The sequence below is a fragment of the Protopterus annectens genome, chromosome 4.part0, assembly GCF_019279795.1.
Source record: "Protopterus annectens isolate FY-2018-M chromosome 4.part0, PAN1.0, whole genome shotgun sequence".
Taxonomy (NCBI): domain Eukaryota; kingdom Metazoa; phylum Chordata; order Ceratodontiformes; family Protopteridae; genus Protopterus; species Protopterus annectens.
The window spans coordinates 1076332671-1076355140 of NC_056733.1; positions in this window are offsets into that span (position 1 = coordinate 1076332671).

Below are 22470 nucleotides of genomic sequence, written 5' to 3' on the forward strand. Positions count from 1 at the left end.
AGCTTTCTATACTGCTGCAATGCACACCTTCATGGATATGAACTCCTGCCTGCCTTCTGCTTTATAGCGCAGTGGCGTTCTATACTGCTGCAATGCACACCTTCATGGATATGAACTCCTGCCTGCCTTATGCTTTATAGCGCAGAAGCGTTCTATACTGCTGCAATGCATGCCTTCATGGATATGAACTCCTGCCTGCCTTCTGCTTTATAGCGCAGTAGTGTTCTATACTGCTGCAATGCACGCCTTCATGGATATCAACTCCTGCCTGCCTTCTGCTTTATAGCGCAGAAGCCTTCTATACTGCTGCAATGCACGCCTTCATGGATATGAACTCCTGCCTGCCTTCTGCTTTATAGCGCAGTAGCTTTCTATACTGCTGCAATGCACGCCTTCATGGATATGAACTCCTGCCTGCCTTCTGCTTTATAGCGCAGTAGCTTTCTATACTGCTGCAATGCACGCCTTCATGGATATGAACTCCTGCCTGCCTTCTGCTTTATAGCACAGTAGCTTTCTATACTGCTGCAATGCACACCTTCATGGATATGAACTCCTGCCTGCCTTCTGCTTTATAGCGCAGTAGCTTTCTATACTGCTGCAATGCACACCTTCATGGATATGAACTCCTACCTGCCTTCTGCTTTATAGTGCAGTAGCTTTCTATACTGCTGCAATGCACACCTTCATGGATATGAACTCCTGCCTGCCTGCCTTCTGCTTTATAGGGCAGTAGCTTTCTATACTGCTGCAATGCACACCTTCATGGATATGAACTCCTGCCTGCCTTCTGCTTTATAGCGCAGTGGCTTCCTATACTGCTGCAATGCACACCTTCATGGATATGAACTCCTGCCTGCCTTTTGCTTTATAGCGCAGTAGCATTCTATACTGCTGCAATGCACACCTTCATGGATATGAACTCCTGCCTGCCTTCTGCTTTATAGCGCAGTAGCGTTCTATACTGCTGCAATGCACACCTTCATGGATATGAACTCCTGCCTGCCTTCTGCTTTATAGCGCAGCAGCGTTCTATACTGCTGCAATGCACACCTTCATGGATATGAACTCCTGCCTGCCTTCTGCTTTATAGCGCAGCAGCGTTCTATACTGCTGCAATGCAGACCTTCATGGATATGAACTCCTGCCTGCCTTCTGCTTTATAGCGCAGTAGCGTTCTATACTGCTGCAATGCACACCTTCATGGATATGAACTCCTGCCTGCCTTCTGCTTTATAGCACAGTAGCTTTCTATACTGCTGCAATGCACACCTTCATGGATATGAACTCCTGCCTGGCTTCTGCTTTATAGCGCAGTAGCTTTCTATACTGCTGCAATGCACACCTTCATGGATATTAACTCCTGCCTGCCTTCTGCTTTATAGCGCAGTAGCTTTCTATACTGCTGCAATGCACACCTTCGTGGATATGAACTACTGCCTACCTTCTGCTTTATAGCGCAGTCGCTTTCTATAGTGCTGCAATGCACGCCTTCATGGATATGAACTCCTGCCTGCCTTCTGCTTTATAGCGCAGTAGCTTTCTATACTGCTGCAATGCACGCCTTCATGGATATGAACTCCTGCCTGCCTTCTGCTTTATAGCACAGTAGCTTTCTATACTGCTGCAATGCACGCCTTCATGGATATGAACTCCTGCCTGCCTTCTGCTTTGTAGCGCAGTAGCTTTCTATACTGCTGCAATGCACGCCTTCATGGATATGAACTCCTGCCTGCCTTCTGCTTTGTAGCACAGTAGCTTTCTATACTGCTGCAATGCACGCCTTCATGGATATGAACTCATGCCTGCCTTCTGCTTTATAGCGCAGTGGCTTCCTATACTGCTGCAATGCACACCTTCATGGATATGAACTCCTGCCTGCCTTTTGCTTTATAGCGCAGTAGCATTCTATACTGCTGCAATGCACACCTTCATGGATATGAACTCCTGCCTGCCTTCTGCTTTATAGCGCAGTAGCGTTCTATACTGCTGCAATGCACACCTTCATGGATATGAACTCCTGCCTGCCTTCTGCTTTATAGCGCAGCAGCGTTCTATACTGCTGCAATGCACACCTTCATGGATATGAACTCCTGCCTGCCTTCTGCTTTATAGCGCAGCAGCGTTCTATACTGCTGCAATGCAGACCTTCATGGATATGAACTCCTGCCTGCCTTCTGCTTTATAGCGCAGTAGCGTTCTATACTGCTGCAATGCACACCTTCATGGATATGAACTCCTGCCTGCCTTCTGCTTTATAGCACAGTAGCTTTCTATACTGCTGCAATGCACACCTTCATGGATATGAACTCCTGCCTGGCTTCTGCTTTATAGCACAGTAGCTTTCTATACTGCTGCAATGCACACCTTCATGGATATTAACTCCTGCCTGCCTTCTGCTTTATAGCGCAGTAGCTTTCTATACTGCTGCAATGCATGCCTTCGTGGATATGAACTACTGCCTACCTTCTGCTTTATAGCGCAGTAGCTTTCTATAGTGCTGCAATGCACGCCTTCATGGATATGAACTCCTGCCTGCCTTCTGCTTTATAGCGCAGTAGCTTTCTATACTGCTGCAATGCACGCCTTCATGGATATGAACTCCTGCCTGCCTTCTGCTTTATAGCACAGTAGCTTTCTATACTGCTGAAATGCACGCCTTCATGGATATGAACTCCTGCCTGCCTTCTGCTTTGTAGCGCAGTAGCTTTCTATACTGCTGCAATGCACGCCTTCATGGATATGAACTCCTGCCTGCCTTCTGCTTTGTAGCACAGTAGCTTTCTATACTGCTGCAATGCACACCTTCATGGATATGAACTCCTGCCTGCCTTCTGCTTTATAGCGCAGTGGCTTCCTATACTGCTGCAATGCACACCTTCATGGATATGAACTCCTGCCTGCCTTTTGCTTTATAGCGCAGTAGCATTCTATACTGCTGCAATGCACACCTTCATGGATATGAACTCCTGCCTGTCTTCTGCTTTATAGCGCAGTAGCGTTCTATACTGCTGCAATGCACACCTTCATGGATATGAACTCCTGCCTGCCTTCTGCTTTATAGCGCAGCAGCGTTCTATACTGCTGCAATGCACACCTTCATGGATATGAACTCCTGCCTGCCTTCTGCTTTATAGCGCAGCAGCGTTCTATACTGCTGCAATGCAGACCTTCATGGATATGAACTCCTGCCTGCCTTCTGCTTTATAGCGCAGTAGCGTTCTATACTGCTGCAATGCACACCTTCATGGATATGAACTCCTGCCTGCCTTCTGCTTTATAGCACAGTAGCTTTCTATACTGCTGCAATGCACACCTTCATGGATATGAACTCCTGCCTGGCTTCTGCTTTATAGCGCAGTAGCTTTCTATACTGCTGCAATGCACACCTTCATGGATATTAACTCCTGCCTGCCTTCTGCTTTATAGCGCAGTAGCTTTCTATACTGCTGCAATGCACGCCTTCGTGGATATGAACTACTGCCTACCTTCTGCTTTATAGCGCAGTAGCTTTCTATAGTGCTGCAATGCACGCCTTCATGGATATGAACTCCTGCCTGCCTTCTGCTTTATAGCGCAGTAGCTTTCTATACTGCTGCAATGCACGCCTTCATGGATATGAACTCCTGCCTGCCTTCTGCTTTATAGCACAGTAGCTTTCTATACTGCTGCAATGCACGCCTTCATGGATATGAACTCCTGCCTGCCTTCTGCTTTGTAGCGCAGTAGCTTTCTATACTGCTGCAATGCACGCCTTCATGGATATGAACTCCTGCCTGCCTTCTGCTTTGTAGCACAGTAGCTTTCTATACTGCTGCAATGCACGCCTTCATGGATATGAACTCCTGCCTGCCTTCTGCTTTATAGCGCAGTAGCTTTTTATACTGCTGCAATGCACACCTTCATGGATATGAACTTCTGCCTGCTTTCTGCTTTATAGTGCAGCAGCGTTCTATACTGCTGCAATGCACACCTTCATGGATATGAACTCCTGCCTGCCTTCTGCTTTATAGCGCAGCAGCGTTCTATACTGCTGCAATGCACACCTTAATGGATATGAACTCCTGCCTGCCTTCTGCTTTATAGCGCAGCAGCGTTCTATACTGCTGCAATGCAGACCTTCATGGATATGAACTCCTGCCTGCCTTCTGCTTTATAGCGCAGTAGCGTTCTATACTGCTGCAATGCACACCTTCATGGATATGAACTCTTGCCTGCCGTCTGCTTTATAGCACAGTAGCTTTCTATACTGCTGCAATGCACACCTTCATGGATATGAACTCCTGCCTGCCTTCTGCTTTATAGTGCAGTAGCTTTCTATACTGCTGCAATGCACACCTTCATGGATATTAACTCCTGCCTGCCTTCTGCTTTATAGCGCAGTAGCTTTCTATAGTGCTGCAATGCACGCCTTCATGGATATGAACTCCTGCCTGCCTTTTGCTTTATAGCGCAGTAGCTTTCTATACTGCTGCAATGCACGCCTTCATGGATATGAACTCCTGCCTGCCTTCTGCTTTATAGCACAGTAGCTTTCTATACTGCTGCAATGCACGCCTTCATGGATATGAACTCCTGCCTGCCTTCTGCTTTGTAGCGCAGTAGCTTTCTATACTGCTGCAATGCACGCCTTCATGGATATGAACTCCTGCCTGCCTTCTGCTTTGTAGCACAGTAGCTTTCTATACTGCTGCAATGCACGCCTTCATGGATATGAACTCCTGCCTGCCTTCTGCTTTATAGCGCAGTAGCTTTCTATACTGCTGCAATGCACACCTTCATGGATATGAACTCCTGCCTGCCTTCTGCTTTGTTGCACAGTAGATTTCTATACTGCTGCAATACACACCTTCATGGATATGAACTCCTGCCTGCCTTCTGCTTTGTAGCGCAGTAGCTTTCTATACTGCTGCAATGCACACCTTCATGGATATGAACTCCTGCCTGCTTTCTGCTTTATAGCGCAGTAGCTTTCTATACTGCTGCAATTCACACCTTCATGGATATGAACTCCTGCCTGCCTTCTGCTTTATAGCGCAGTAGCTTTTTATACTGCTGCAATGCACACCTTCATGGATATGAACTTCTGCCTGCCTTCTGCTTTATAGCGCAGTAGCTTTCTATACTGCTGAAATGCACACCTTCATGGATATGAACTCCTGCCTGCCTTCTGCTTTATAGCACAGTCGCTTTCTATACTGCTGCAATGCACACCTTCATGGATATGAACTCCTGCCTGCCTTCTGCTTTATAGCACAGTAGCGTTCTATACTGCTGCAATGCACACTTTCATGGATATGATCTCCTGCCTGCCTTCTGCTTTATAGCGCAGTAGCTTTCTATACTGCTGCAATGCACACCTTCATGGATATGAACTCCTGCCTGCCTTCTGCTTTATAGCGCAGTAGCTTTCTATACTGCTGCAATGCACACCTTCATGGATATGAACTCCTGCCTTCCTGCTGCTTTATAGCGCAGTAGCTTTCTATACTGCTGCAATGCACACCTTCATGGATATGAACTCCTGCCTGCCTTCTGCTTTATAGCGCAGTAGCTTTCTATACTGCTGCAATGCACACCTTCATGGATATGAACTCCTGCCTGCCTTATGCTTTATAGCGCAGTAGCTTTCTATACTGCTGCAATGCACACCTTCAAAGGATAAGAACTCCTGCCTGCCTTCTGCTTTATAGCGCAGTAGCTTTCTATACTGCTGCAATGCACATCTTCATGGATATGAACTCCTGCCTGCCTTATGCTTTATAGCGCAGTAGCTTTCTATACTGCTGCAATGCACATCTTCATGGATATGAACTCCTGCCTGCCTTCTGCTTTATAGCGCAGAAGCGTTCTATACTGCTGCAATGCATGCCTTCATGGATATGAACTCCTGCCTGCCTTCTGCTTTATAGCGCAGTAGTGTTCTATACTGCTGCAATGCACGCCTTCATGGATATGAACTCCTGCCTGCCTTCTGCTTTATAGCGCAGTAGCCTTCTATACTGCTGCAATGCACGCCTTCATGGATATGAACTCCTGCCTGCCTTCTGCTTTATAGCGCAGTAGCTTTCTATACTGCTGCAATGCACGCCTTCATGGATATGAACTCCTGCCTGCCTTCTGCTTTATAGCGCAGTAGCTTTCTATACTGCTGCAATGCACGCCTTCATGGATATGAACTCCTGCCTGCCTTCTGCTTTATAGCACAGTAGCTTTCTATACTGCTGCAATGCACACCTTCATGGATATGAACTCCTGCCTGCCTTCTGCTTTATAGCGCAGTAGCTTTCTATACTGCTGCAATGCACACCTTCATGGATATGAACTCCTACCTGCCTTCTGCTTTATAGTGCAGTAGCTTTCTATACTGCTGCAATGCACACCTTCATGGATATGAACTCCTGCCTGCCTTCTGCTTTATAGGGCAGTAGCTTTCTATACTGCTGCAATGCACACCTTCATGGATATGAACTCCTGCCTGCCTTCTGCTTTATAGCGCAGTGGCTTCCTATACTGCTGCAATGCACACCTTCATGGATATGAACTCCTGCCTGCCTTTTGCTTTATAGCGCAGTAGCATTCTATACTGCTGCAATGCACACCTTCATGGATATGAACTCCTGCCTGCCTTCTGCTTTATAGCGCAGTAGCGTTCTATACTGCTGCAATGCACACCTTCATGGATATGAACTCCTGCCTGCCTTCTGCTTTATAGCACAGCAGCGTTCTATACTGCTGCAATGCACACCTTCATGGATATGAACTCCTGCCTGCCTTCTGCTTTATAGCGCAGCAGCGTTCTATACTGCTGCAATGCAGACCTTCATGGATATGAACTCCTGCCTGCCTTCTGCTTTATAGCGCAGTAGCGTTCTATACTGCTGCAATGCACACCTTCATGGATATGAACTCCTGCCTGCCTTCTGCTTTATAGCACAGTAGCTTTCTATGCTGCTGCAATGCACACCTTCATGGATATGAACTCCTGCCTGGCTTCTGCTTTATAGCGCAGTATCTTTCTATACTGCTGCAATGCACACCTTCATGGATATTAACTCCTGCCTGCCTTCTGCTTTATAGCGCAGTAGCTTTCTATACTGCTGCAATGCACGCCGTGGATATGAACTACTGCCTACCTTCTGCTTTATAGCGCAGTAGCTTTCTATAGTGCTGCAATGCACGCCTTCATGGATATGAACTCCTGCCTGCCTTCTGCTTTATAGCGCAGTAGCTTTCTATACTGCTGCAATGCACGCCTTCATGGATATGAACTCCTGCCTGCCTTCTGCTTTATAGCACAGTAGCTTTCTATACTGCTGCAATGCACGCCTTCATGGATATGAACTCCTGCCTGCCTTCTGCTTTGTAGCGCAGTAGCTTTCTATACTGCTGCAATGCACGCCTTCATGGATATGAACTCCTGCCTGCCTTCTGCTTTGTAGCACAGTAGCTTTCTATACTGCTGCAATGCACGCCTTCATGGATATGAACTCCTGCCTGCTTTTTGCTTTATAGCGCAGTAGCTTTCTATACTGCTGCAATGCACACCTTCATGGATATGAACTCCTGCCTGCCTTCTGCTTTATAGCGCAGTAGCTTTTTATACTGCTGCAATGCACACCTTCATGGATATGAACTCCTGCCTGCCTTCTGCTTTATAGCGCAGCAGCGTTCTATACTGCTGCAATGCACACCTTAATTGATATGAACTCCTGCCTGCCTTCTGCTTTATAGCGCAGCAGCGTTCTATACTGCTGCAATGCAGACCTTCATGGATATGAACTCCTGCCTGCCTTCTGCTTTATAGCGCAGTAGCGTTCTATACTGCTGCAATGCACACCTTCATGGATATGAACTCCTGCCTGCCTTCTGCTTTATAGCACAGTAGCTTTCTATACTGCTGCAATGCACACCTTCATGGATATGAACTCCTGCCTGCCTTCTGCTTTATAGCGCAGTAGCTTTCTATACTGCTGCAATGCACACCTTCATGGATATTAACTCCTGCCTGCCTTCTGCTTTATAGCGCAGTAGCTTTCTATACTGCTGCAATGCACGCCTTCGTGGATATAAACTACTGCCTACCTTCTGCTTTATAGCGCAGTAGCTTTCTATAGTGCTGCAATGCACGCCTTCATGGATATGAGCTCCTGCCTGCCTTCTGCTTTATAGCGCAGTAGCTTTCTATACTGCTGCAATGCACTCCTTCATGGATATGAACTCCTGCCTGCCTTCTGCTTTATAGCACAGTAGCTTTCTATACTGCTGCAATGCACACCTTCATGGATATTAACTCCTGCCTGCCTTCTGCTTTATAGCGCAGTAGCTTTCTATACTGCTGCAATGCACGCCTTCGTGGATATGAACTACTGCCTACCTTCTGCTTTATAGCGCAGTAGCTTTCTATAGTGCTGCAATGCACGCCTTCATGGATATGAACTCCTGCCTGCCTTCTGCTTTATAGCGCAGTAGCTTTCTATACTGCTGCAATGCACTCCTTCATGGATATGAACTCCTGCCTGCCTTCTGCTTTATAGCACAGTAGCTTTCTATACTGCTGCAATGCACGCCTTCATGGATATGAACTCCTGCCTGCCTTCTGCTTTGTAGCGCAGTAGCTTTCTATACTGCTGCAATGCACGCCTTCATGGATATGAACTCCTGCCTGCCTTCTGCTTTGTAGCACAGTAGCTTTCTATACTGCTGCAATGCACGCCTTCATGGATATGAACTCCTGCCTGCCTTCTGCTTTATAGCGCAGTAGCTTTCTATACTGCTGCAATGCACACCTTCATGGATATGAACTCCTGCCTGCCTTCTGCTTTGTTGCACAGTAGTTTTCTATACTGCTGCAATACACACCTTCATGGATATGAACTCCTGCCTGCCTTCTGCTTTGTAGCGCAGTAGCTTTCTATACTGCTGCAATGCACACCTTCATGGATATGAACTCCTGCCTGCTTTCTGCTTTATAGCGCAGTAGCTTTCTATACTGCTGCAATGCACACCTTCATGGATATGAACTCCTGCCTGCCTTCTGCTTTATAGCACAGTAGCTTTTTATACTGCTGCAATGCACACCTTCATGGATATGAACTTCTGCCTGCCTTCTGCTTTATAGCGCAGTAGCTTTCTATACTGCTGAAATGCACACCTTCATGGATATGAACTCCTGCCTGCCTTCTGCTTTATAGCACAGTCGCTTTCTATACTGCTGCAATGCACACCTTCATGGATATGAACTCCTGCCTGCCTTCTGCTTTATAGCGCATTAGCTTTCTATACTGCTGCAATGCACACCTTCATGGATATGAACTCCTGCCTGCCTTCTGCTTTATAGCGCAGTAGTTGTCTATACTGCTGCAATGCACACCTTCATGGATATGAACTCCTGCGTGCCTTCTGCTTTATTGCGCAGTAGCGTTCTATACTGCTGCAATGCACACTTTCATGGATATGATCTCCTGCCTGCCTTCTGCTTTATAGCGCAGTAGCTTTCTATACTGCTGCAATGCACACCTTCATGGATATGAACTCCTGCCTGCCTTCTGCTTTATAGCGCAGTGGCGTTCTATACTGCTGCAATGCACATCTTCATGGATATGAACTCCTGCCTGCCTTCTGCTTTATAGCGCAGTAGCGTTCTATACTGCTGCAATGCACACCTTCATGGATATGAACTCCTGCCTGCCTTCTGCTTTATAGTGCAGTAGCTTTCTATACTGCTGCAATGCACACCTTCATGGATATGAACTCCTGCCTGCCTTCTGCTTTATAGCGCAGCACATTTTAAAGTGGAGTTAAAGAAGAACAGAAACAAATGTTTCAGAAAACACACATTTCAAGGGAATGTTGAAACTACTTGGAAGACTGAAAAATGAACATTGGTAACCAGCATACAACAAACAGGAGATCATAACCTTCTCCAAATGTATGGGCAGTGTATACATCAATACCAAAGTTTTACATACAGATATCGTATTTAGTCTTATTTCATATACACATTGCAAGTAACTAGCACTTCAAGCACATTGTTTTGAAGACTGCTACAAGGTAAAGCTCCTCTGATTTGAATACCAACCTCACTAACTGGTATTTTCTAGAGCCATAAATTATCAAGTGAAGCCACAGAAGAACTTATGACAAGCATGTCAGAAAGCAATCAGGGGACCAAAACCCTCATCTTACTGTATGGACAATGTACACAGCAATGGTAAACTGCTAAATGCACATACCAGCTTTAGGATTATTTCACATATGCATTGCAAGTGTCTGTTTTGAAGATTGTTACTAGGCAGACCTCCTCAGATTTGAACCCCTGCCTGCCTGACTGACACATTCTAGATAAGTACATTATCTAGTGTAGCCAAAGACAAAATTAAAATAAATGTGCAAGAAAATACAATTGCAAGAGAATGTTGCAGCATTATGGAAGACTGAAAGATAAACATTGGTAAACATATAACCAACAGTAGATCAAAACCTTCCAGACAGTGAACTGACAATGTGTACTTCACTTCATGACTACAATGAGTGATGGAAGCTTTTAAAGTGAAACAATTACCTTCATCTTCAGTCAGTATTGCTTGGTGTCACGCATCAACAGTCAGCTCACTTGCATGTTGGATGCCAAAGTCTTAATGCATTTGAAGGACTTTTCAATTTTTGTCACAGGATGAGAAGAATAATTTCTCTGTGCATACAGATGAATTGCAAAGTTGTTCTCTGCCAAGTGTCACACAATGTTGTTGTGTTGTGTCTTTTGGCTTTTCCCGGTTAGGGGTCGCCACAGCGGAACTCCTGTCCGCTAATAATTGGCAGTAGATTTTTACATGTCGAGTTGCCAGCCCTGACGCACAGCCTTCAATGAAGGTACACCCATTCACGCATGTCTCCATACAGAAGACGCTCTAGCTGAGAATCGAACATACAATATATACCACAAATAGATGATTTTTCTTGTTTTATGACATTCTGGCCATGTGTATGGTATGATAATGTTTTTTCACAAGATTAAGGTTTGTAAAGGGTGTACAAACTGAATGAAAATGGTCACAAGCAGTCAGGATGACAAAGGCTGAGGAAGATGACAAACTCCATGACTGAAAACACTGATTGAGGATAGGAATGTTCATTTCAAGGGAAAGAAACAATTTGTAAGCCAAGATGACTACAGCTGTATGGCTTTGAAACCATCCTTGTGTCATTCAAATTCTCCACAACAGAGCCTTAGCTAGGTATACTGCAGAATAAGGCAAAAGAGAGCTGTTGGTAAAACAGATATCAGGGTAAGGGAATATATGCTAGCAATAAAAAAGAAATACATCTGACCATATTTGAAGTCATGAATCTGTCAATGACATCCCTGAAACAAAGCATTGGCCAGGTATGTCACTAAAGTACTCAGAGGAAAAGTATTAAAAAATAAAATAAAATAAAATAAAACATTGCAGGGGAATGGCATACATTTGTATGATGAAAACATAATATGTAAAACACCATCCAACCTTTTGGGGATTAGAACTCTGTGCCTAGTGCACTGAGAATGGAATCATCACATCGTGAATATGCTGAGGCATAAATGGCTTCATAGGAAAAATATTAACTTTCCTGTAGTTTACTATTGCTTATTATGTTAAGCTTGTTTGTACAATTGATAGTAAAATTTTCACATTCAAAGGATTTTCCTTAATTTTTGCTATGGCACCAGAAGTATTATTTCTCTGTGACTATATACGAACATCAATCGTTGTCTACCATCTGTTGTACAATGTGTTCCCACAGAAATATTACTAGTTTTTTAAGTTATCTGTCAACATATGTGTTGTCCGTTTATCTATTTTTTCCAGGAAATGGGAGTATAACGTGAAGCAAACAAAGGGTAGGACATCAGGTGAGCCAAATAATGAATGAGACAGATTGATCTCACAAATTCTTTCCCCAATAATAATAGACAAATCCATACTTACATTTTGTTATAAAGTGACAAACTCCCTGACATAATTTAGAAATTGGAGGATGGGAAAATTTCACTTTAGGAGAATGGAACACAAAATAGCAAGACAGTTGAAATACACCTAAGTAGATTTCAACCTGTGCCTTTGTGAGTGACATTCTCTAGATCAGTATTTTAGTAAGTGAAATCATAAAAGTTATAAAGTGTTAGAAAATACTTTTCTAGACATGTTAGAACAGTGATGACTGAAAAGATAACATTGAAGGGGAACTACATATAGTTGCATGGTGGAAACATATTCTTGTAAAACAACCTGCCACCATGATAAGATTAGAACCCTGAAACCAGTGCACTGATAATGGACTCATAACACCTTGAATGTATTGGGGTCTATATCATATGAGCGAATTGCATAAATTGCGAATGCTCATAATATCGAATGTACCAAACCTCGAAATGCTTTTTCTGAGATTGCGGTACAGTGAAGAATGGGATATTTGCCCTTTCCTCGCTGTAGTGCGATCTTGGAGTTGGAATATATATTTAGCGGGGGTGTGGGGTTCACAGCCCCCCTAAACAGGAAGTTTGAGGTCCAGTACATACGATATTATGAGCGTTCGCAATTTGTGCGATTCGTTCATATGATATAGACCCAATGTATTGCACCACTGAAGCAGTTACAGAAAAAGCATTATCTTCACCATATTTCATGGTTGCTTGGTGATGCGCACCTTTGCTCAGCTGAGTTGAGTGAGCAATGGCAATATCCTTTCTGCATGACAAAGATTTTTCTTTAGTTCTGCCATAGGATAAGAACTATGTTAACTATCATTTACATGACTAGTGACATGATCTATGCCAACCGTTGCATAACATATGACCACAAAAAGATAATTTTAATTTACAAGCCCTTTTTGACCGTGTGTGGTGTGTTAATATCTTTTTTTGAACAGACTAAAGATTGAAATAGGAGTATAAGACAGAGATGAAAAGGGGAAACAAGCAGAGGACAGAACACAAGGTGTGCAAATAAAGAATGAGGTAGATGAAGGTGGATAGGAGCATACCCCTCAACTTCTTAGCTTAATATATTCTTAATTATTTACTGACTGAAATCCTCAATTATTTGTGAGACAAATGCACCTTTTATGATAAAGTATGGGAGCCAAGCATGTATACAGTAATTGGAGGTCTGTGAAAATGAGAGGTATGTGTTGGGAGTATTTTTGTGGGATAGGTGCCTTTTTTATTTATGTATATATTTATTTATTTACTGCAACAGAAAGTTGCGGAAGGAAGTCAGGGAACTATGAGGTAGGTAGGTAGGTAGGTGGGAGGATAAGTTACAAGAGGAGACAGACATGGCTGACAGGGTGTGGGGTAACATAATGAGGAGGGGGAACACACTGGTGAAGGATACATCAGACAAACAAAGGGAATATCCTGGGACAGGGAGAACTGCATAAAATACAGGAATAGTTACAGACTAAAGAGAAGAGAAGACTGTGTCTGGGGATAGAATTGGTTGTGCAGATATGCAGTCTCTGCCAGCTTTGACACCATGGAAAATTACTGCTCACCCTGGGAGCTGTCATTACTTGGTACTGCCTCAGAACCTGGAGGCAGTGCTGGGTAGGGAAGTGACTCATTGAGATGTTGGAGTATTATCTTTATACACCTGATGTGGTCATGTACTCTCCTGTCTCACATATCCCACACAAGGTCTGCCAGTTGCTGTTGAGTGACATAATTATGACTCCCCCACTTGCACTGATTCCAGTGGGTATCAGTTTACTACCCTCTGATAAAAGGGTACTTGACCCAGTTGATGCAAGTATGGGTTGGTAGAAGTGTTTGTCCGAGGTATAGTTTTTGTGTAAGTAGCTGACAACTAATATATGTCCAGGGTCATTGTGCAAGCACAGCAAGTTTCAGTATAGCCTCGACAGAGGTTGTGAGGATAATTCAGGCTGTACATGCTGACATCCCTGGTTTGGCACATATGTCTCTAATGGACACAGGCAACTTGTAAATGGTTCATCTCCCAGGCCCCTGCTTGTATATGCTTCATCTCCCATTCCCCTGCTTACACTTATCAAGGGTATCAGAGCTTGTCAGAGATTTGTGATGCATGGCTAGGCTTAAAAAGGCCCTTGTGGTCATTAGCCTAGTAAACACCTATGAACCTATGAACATAAGGGAGAGCATGAACAGTATTCCTGATTCACTGGATAGAGTGGCTCAAACATTGGCATGTGAATTGTCTACTCTGGGTTGTCTGTTTTATTTATTTATTTATTTTATTTTATTTTATTTATCCTTTGTTGACCAGGCTAGTCTCACTAGACTAGTGGCCTCTGTTCAGGGGAAGCCCAAAGTGGCATTTATACTTCTAGGGAAAATTTGGTCAAAGCATCTGGAAACATCACTTACTCTTTTCAATAGGTGCCATAGGATCTTTTCTGTCTACCTGAGGTCCCACCAACTCAAATAAATGGAACCTCAGTTTAACATTTCATTCAAAGGACAACAAATTCAGGAGTGCATCACCCCCCCCATGCTGTACTGCAGTTTCAGCAATTGACCTGCCTGGTGTGAGAATAGAACCCACAGCCTTTTGCTCTAAAAGCAAGTGTGCCACGTGTTGTACCAGTGACTCTCTCAGGTGCAAGGTCCATCCTTGCAGCTGGTCATCAATGACATCCTTGGATGTTAGTTGACTTTGCCATGGATAAGTGATATTCCACTTCTGCAGTGCTATGTCCACTGCAACATTGACTGTAAATATGTCTATATCCAGGAGAGGCCATCCACATGGTTCTGGTCATCGTTATGCTGGAACATCTTCCATCGGACATTGGTTACAGTTAGATAACACACTGACATATGCCTAAGGTCATGGGACAGCGAGTATACCTGCTGGCACAGCCATCTTTTCTGAGTGTGAGAGTGCATGGGAAGCTGGACCTTCTGTCCAGCCTGTTCCGGACCTGTTCAGTAGGCACTGTGTTGCACCATGTATTTAGGCTGTCTATCTGCAGACACACACACACACACACACACACACACACACACTAACACACACCAACACCACAGCCCAGGGTATCACACATCTACAGAGCCTGGTTTGTCCTGACATTAAGCCACTTATAGCAGATTAAACACTTGCTCTAAAAGCACATTTTGTTGTTATATGTCTCAGTTCTCCCACTCACACACTTCAATATGAATGGCATGCCCTCCTGTACTGCCTTCCTCACCTGTGCAAATGATGATAACTATACCCTGCTCTTTGTAAATCACAACTTGAGCTGCCTATGTTTGATACAAAGTGTGGCCAGTGTGTGTCGGTAAGCACAATCTAGTGTTTCTGTATGTATAGGTTTCACTGCATATATCTTATAGGTTCATAGGTTCGTAGGTAGGTACTAGGCTATCAGCCCTGGAGCCTATACAAGCCCAGCCAAAAAGGTACCCTGGCTTTTGCCACCCAAGAAAATTATTTTCCTGTGCCACTGTCGAGCAGAGCCCCGGGGTGAATTTCCTATTTCCCATCCAATCATCAAGATTTTTCTTGAAGAGTACTAATGAGGAGCTTTGTTTGATATAGATAGGTAGTTTATTCCAGAGTATGGGAAGTCTCTGGGACAGGAATCTATCCCTCCGGCATGTTCTGTTTATTGTGGTGACAATATCTGCTTAGGTATTGTATAGTTATGGACTCCCTTCCTCACCTGTGCAAATGATGATAAATGTGCCCTGCCCTTTTTACATTGTGACTTGGGTTACCTATGTCTGATGCACAGCATGGCCAGTCTATGCATGCGTAAGCATGGTCTGGTGTTTTTTATGCAGTATTTTTACTATATATATCCACTTAGCTCTTGTATAGTTATATAGGTTCATAGGTTCATAGGTAGGTACTAGGCTATTGGCCCTATGGCCTATATAAGCCTAGCCAAAAAGGCTTTCGCCACCCAAAAAAATTATTTTCCTGTGCCCCTGTCGAGCAGAGTCACAGAGGTGATCCCCGGGGTGAATTTCCTATTTCCCATCCAATCATCAAGATTTTTCTTGAAGAGTGCTAATGAGGAGCTTTGTTTGATATAGATAGGTAGTTTGTTCCAGAGTATGGGAAGTCTCTGGGACAGGAATCTATCCCTCCAATATAAATAAATAAAAATGCTGGCAGGCAGAGTTTCACAGGCACAAATCACTCAGGTGATGATAAACCAAAGGTGTATTTAATGATAAAAATCCACAAGAAAAACAAATAAAATTTGAACGCTTTTGTTAAACAAGTGTTAACTTCATCAGACACCATTAAAATGTAAGACAGCCATTTATATACATATAAAAAATACTCTGATTAGGTAAGCAAAGAGAGCCAGCTAGCTAAGCAATACTGAGACAGAACATTAATTAACCCCTTGATGACTGTGTTACAGTTGAAACTGTTGCATCTTAAATACAACTAAAACTTGCAATTAAAAGATAAATTATTAGTCTCATACTTGTGTCATGAATGATTCTAAATAGGATAAAACTAAAACCAAAGTAATTTTTAAAATCTCATGTTAAATATTCACATAATGCTAAAATGTTTACCAAAGCCAAATACATACAAAAGTGCTTGTGTTTAATAAATGTTTTGAGATATGTTGTTCATTTCTAGGGCTTTTAATTTCAATACAGGAGAGATGGATGTCCTGTCATTTATCCCATCGATCTGCCTGTAGTAAGATTTGCCACCTTAACTCCTTTAACTCCAACTGAAGTCCCCAAGGCTTTTTGTCACTGATGTCTACATAGTCTATTGCCTTAAATGTGAAATTGTGGTCAGTATTGTCCTGAATATGCCTCGCTAAAGCATTATTAATATTATTCTTTCTTATGGCATAGTTGTGTTCATAAATTCTGGAGTTAAATTTCCTTTCTGTTTTGCCTACACAAAATGCTAGGCATTGGTCACATGTAGCCATGTAGACCACTGCCTTGGAGTGACTGTTATATTTACCTTTTACATAATGGTCTATACCATTCACTGTAAATTTGCTGCCTGATTTCACCTTGTGGCACCAGTTACAAGACTCACATTTGTACATCCCTACACGTCCTGTTCTAGTGTAGTTAGAACCTTTCCTAAGAAGGTCTTTTAAGTTTGAGCCCCTTCTGTATGTAACTATAGGTCTTTCTCCTATTTGCGCCCTGATGTACAAGTCATCCATTAAAATGTCCCAGTTCTTATAAAAAATGGATATCAAGTGGTATGATGGTATTTATCCCTCCAGCATGTTCTGTTTATTGTGGTGATAAGGTTTAGGTCACTAGAGCGTGTAGCTTGGAGGGATTGGGATTTCTTTAAATGGAACATGTCCAACAGCTTAGCATAGCTTTGTATGTTAGGCAGAGATCGCCTCTGAGTAGGCGATATGCGACGGAGTAAAGCTGGAGTTTTTTTTGAGACAGTCTGCATAGGTCATCTGTTTGAGGCCAGTAATCCTCTTTGTGCGGTACTTCTGTGGCCTTTCCAGTGTTGTAGATGTCTTGTGAGGTACATACCAAGAGGGGCATTGTACTCTATAATGGGTCTAATGAGTGATGAGTAGAGGGGAACAATTACCTCTTTTTTTCCTGATTGAGAAAACATTTGTGATGAGGTGTGCCACATAGAAGGATTTCCTGACAACTGTGGCAATGTGATTATCAAAGGAGAGACTACTGTCCACCTGTGTCCCAAAGTCTCTTATCACACTTTTGGTGTTAAGTAGACTACCACCTATGTGGTAGCTCATGGGTACAGAGTTTTTACCAAAGGCGATGACAATGCACTTTTTGGCATTGAGCTTGAGGCAATAGCTTTGACACCAGGCATCTGTCTTCATGAGGCCCTTTTATAGGATGTCCACATCATTAGGAGTTTCAATTATGGCTGCTAGTTTGCAGTCATCTGCGAACTTCTTTAGCCAAATACCTTCTGTGTTAGCCTGTATTTCAGAAAAGTAGATACCAAACAGGAGAGGACCCAGGACTGAACCCTGTGGTACTCCACTTGTCACTGGTCTGAAGTCAGATTTGGAGTCTGCTACTTTCACAGTGTGGGTTCTGTCAGTGAGCCAGTTGGCAACCCATCTTGTGTATAGGGATTTATACCTAGTTTAGTGAGTTTATCTATAATTCCAGAGTGGTGGATGGTGTCAAAAGCCTTGGCAAGATCTAGATAGTGACTACTTGGTGACTGCTTTAAAGAAGTCTATCAGATTTAGGAGACATGATCTGCCTTTTACAAACCCAAACTGGGTGGGGTCCAGAGTTTGGAGATTACCAATGTCTTTTTGCATAAGATCCATGATGATGCATTCCATGGTCTTGCAGACCAGGCTCATTAGGCTAATGGGGCAGTAGCTCCCAGGGTCCATGGTGGCTCCCCTTTGTGGAGTGGAATAACCGTCGCTGTGCACCATTCAGTGGCCACAAAGCCTAAGGTGAGGCTATGATTGAACATGGTGCTTGGGTGGGGTGCCAGTTCATTCTACAGTTCCTGTAGCACGCAACCTGGGATGTTGTCAGGTCCCATGGATGCTGTGTTCTTGGCTTTGGAGAATGTGTTTTTTACCTGTGCAGCCATGATTACAGGAACTTTGCATTCTTCCAGTATAGAGATGGGCCATTTAGGGGGTGAGAAGGAAGTAAAGTTAGCACTGAGCCTATCTGCCAGGATGTTGGCAATATCAGTTGGGTCTGTATATTTAGTGCCATTGTGCTGTAACTCAGAGCAGATCTGAGTGTTGCCATTGAGATTCTTGACATAGCTATAGAATGGTTTGTGGTTGTCTTTAGAATCAGTGGTGATTTTGTTTTCAAAACTAGCTTTGGAGGATTTTATGAGGGATCTCAGCTTCTTACAGAGGCTAACAAGGGAGTTCCTCCAATCATGGGATTTTACTCTTTTTTGAAATAGTTTCTTTCTTCTGTTGTAGAGTTTATTTATGGCAGGGGACTACCAGATTGGCTTCCTTTTTTTGGAGGATAGCATTTTCGTTCTGTTAAGAATAGCATGATCCATGCACTTATGTAAGTGCTTATAAAGTGCATTTGTGTAGGATTCAGCAGTCATACCTCTATTGTCCATCTGCATGGGTGTCGTGAAGTTTGACACTTCTGTCTTAAGAAGCACGAAGTTGGCTTTGGCGAAATTTTTTACGGTGGTTTCCCTCATGGGGTGAGAGTGGGATGTGGATGTCTTGGATGATTAGTTTGTGGTCGGATATGACCAATGAGGAATTGACCTCTGGTGTGGAACACCGGTCGCCTATGTTGGTAATGACCAGGTCTAGGATATTGCTGCCCCTGGAGGGGGTGTGGATAAGTTGATCCAAGGCACTGGAATTTATGAATTCCAGAAAATGTTGAGCAAAAGAGTTGGTACATGAGTAGTTTTCCCAGTTAATGGTGGGATAGTTGAAATCATCCATTATTAGGGTGTTCGGTTGTACCCTAATATTTTCCAGTGTATCAAGAAATGAGGAGTGGGAATCCTGGGGCATGGTGGGAGATCTGTAGCAAGTTACAATTTGGATTGTGGTCTTGACCAGAGTTAGTTGCACTTGGATAATCTCGGATGCATTATGCTGAGCATTTAGCCTGGAGGTGTGGATATCCTTAATGAATATGGAAACGCCTCCACCTTTAGTGTTTCGGTCCAGGTTAGGTGGTCAAAAAGTGTGGTATGAATTATAGCCTGGTAATGCAGGGGTGATCTCTGGAACCTTGAACCAGTTCTCTGTCACTGCACAGATGGCGATGTTCTCCATTTTAAGGAGTGCCTCGAGTGAATGCATTTTGAGGTTTAGACTTCTAGCATTGAGTAGCATTACCTTCAGATTTTGCTTGCTTGTACCTGTTAAGGTGGTGAATTTGTCATTTGAACCTTGCCTAAAAAATGGCACTATAGGGGTGGCAAGAGCCTTAGCCAGTATCCGGAATCCCAAGGGTGACAGGTGCAGGCTATCTCTGGCAGTGCATCGTGGTCTGTCGATCATGTCATCCCAGGCAGACAGATACTGGATCCCCTTAGAATGACACCAGAAGCTTAGCCAATTGTTGAAGTCAAGTCATTTTGTCATTGTATTGTGGTATCATTCTGGGTGATGGCAGGATACTACTCAGGGCTAGGGTCATACCTGCCTGGGCTACAAGACTGGAGAGCTCCTCCATGTCACTTTTCATGTAGTCCAGGGAGGTACATCTCAGGTCATTCACACCAACATGGACAATGACAGTCATATTTGTACTTGTTGTGGAGTGACCTGAGTGCGTGCGTTATGTGGCGGATACTGGCACCCAACAGGCAGCTGACAGTAACTTTCTCCTTGTTTAGCCTGGTGAGTGGAACATCAGTGTGCCTGACTATAGAGTCACCTATGACTAGAGTGTCGGGTACGTTGTTTTGCCTTATGGGCTGTGGTTGAGTGGCACAATGAGTTTGTGGGATATGTGTCATTTGGGTTGTGTTTGGGGGGTGGAGGTTGCTTGTGGTTCTGCTTTGGAGGTCTCTGTTGCTTGAGCAGATTTTTATTGAGAGCTTCCGTGAATCTAGGTGTGTGTTTCATGTTTCTATGTGTGTCTTTGGTGGTGTAGGTTTTGAGGGACTATATGATGAGTGTGGTGTGGTGCAAGTGTTTACCTTCTCCTCTTGACTGTCTAGTCCAGTCTTGGGTGAAGAGAGCTTTGCTTCCAATTTGGCTATATAAAGCATCTCTCACAGGTTGTATTGTTGGATGGTAGAAGCAGAGGGTTGTCTGTGTACATGAGGCAATTGCTGCATTGCCCCAAGATGCCCAGATTCATCAGGTAGACAGGAGAAAACACCGGGAGCTGACCCTTAGACATGCCTGGATAGGTGTTTATTTATTAAGTACTAAAATCTGTTTTCCTCTAGACAAGTGAGGAAAGTTGAGTGCTGTAGTAATTTGTAGCTTATTTAGTGCTTACAATGAGTTCTGAACAAGTGCTGAGCTAAAAGAAACAGATTTTAGTGCTAAAACTAAAAAAAAAACTGGCTAGTTCTAAGGGAAAATTTGAAGAACAGACTTTATGGCACCAGGAATATTTTAAACCTAGATAAGCGGCGATGCATAAAGTGTATTTTTTTTGTAATATAACAGTAGCAAATGAGCAAACTGATTTAAACAAATTAACCAATAAAAACTGAGCCATGTTCCATCAGTCTTCGATCAGACAAGTTCTAACTGCAGACTCCTGCCACTAAGGTACAGGGGAACCTTCTCCAAAAAAAGATGGTCTAGATTAGTGCTCAAGTTATACAAACAAAGCTAGATTCAGCAGGTCTGAATTTAGTCTATGCTACAGCAAACAAAGCGTACCAATTTCAGAAAGAAACAGTTCAAATAAGCAGGCACAATAAGCCTTTAACCAGAAACTCCCAGCTCAAAAGGGCAGAATCTATCCTTACCTCCCACAGGAGCGCAGACCACAACTTCTTAATGTAAAATAACTGGCCCGAAACCCAAGTGCTTAAACCAGAGCTAATACACTTTTAAAATAACAGACACTGAGCCTTCAATCAGCAGTTCCCAACTTAGAAGGATGTAAGGTACCTGTCCTGCCACAACAGTGCAGACCACAAACCTTCTCAATGTAAAACAACTGGGCTGAAGCCCAAGTGCTTAAACCAAAAGGCTTAGAATAACAGTTACAATTTAATCAGGCTACTACCAACCAGTAATTAATGCAGCAGAATAAATACAACTGAGTACTTTTAAGACGACGAAAAACCAAAATAAAGTGCATTTTTTTTTTTAGTAAAGAGCAAGGAGAAAGGAAGGAGGAGCAGAAGAAAAATTCAAGGGGGGTTGGCCTTCTCAAATGTTCTCTCTGTATTAAGTAGAGTGAACACGAGACTGGGAGGGGTGTCCCAGATCAAATTTACAGTAAGGGGGGCAACTGCAAAGCCACCAACTATAACAACACCACAAAAATACAGGGGGGGGGACAGTTTCAGGACAGATGAGAAACAGAAAACTATGCCAGAGAATATATAAAATAATTCACTCTGGAAAAATTAAGACAATGCAGAACTCTGAAAGGTTAAAATGCCAAGAAATATACTTATCAATTAGCAATATATTTCCAGATTGTTTGAAAATCACACTGCAGCCAGAACCCCAGGAGTTTCCCTGTACCTACCTCCATCAGCGTGGTCATCTGCTGCTGCTGGCTCCTGCTCTGATTCTTAGTCTGTCTCAGCTGCCGTTGCCTGTGGTGCCATGATCTATGGTCCCTGGAAGAGGCCCCCCTGCTGCAGCTGTTTTCTAAATATAATGTTTTGTAACACAGCACACATGGTAAGTATTTTTGCACATGTGACAGGGTCATACTTTAGAGCCCCACCAGATAGAACCAGGCAGTGGAAGCATGACTTCAGCAGTCCAAAGATTCTGTGATGTTTCTGGTTTGTGTTAACATGGATCAAACTGTGTTCGGTTTGGTTA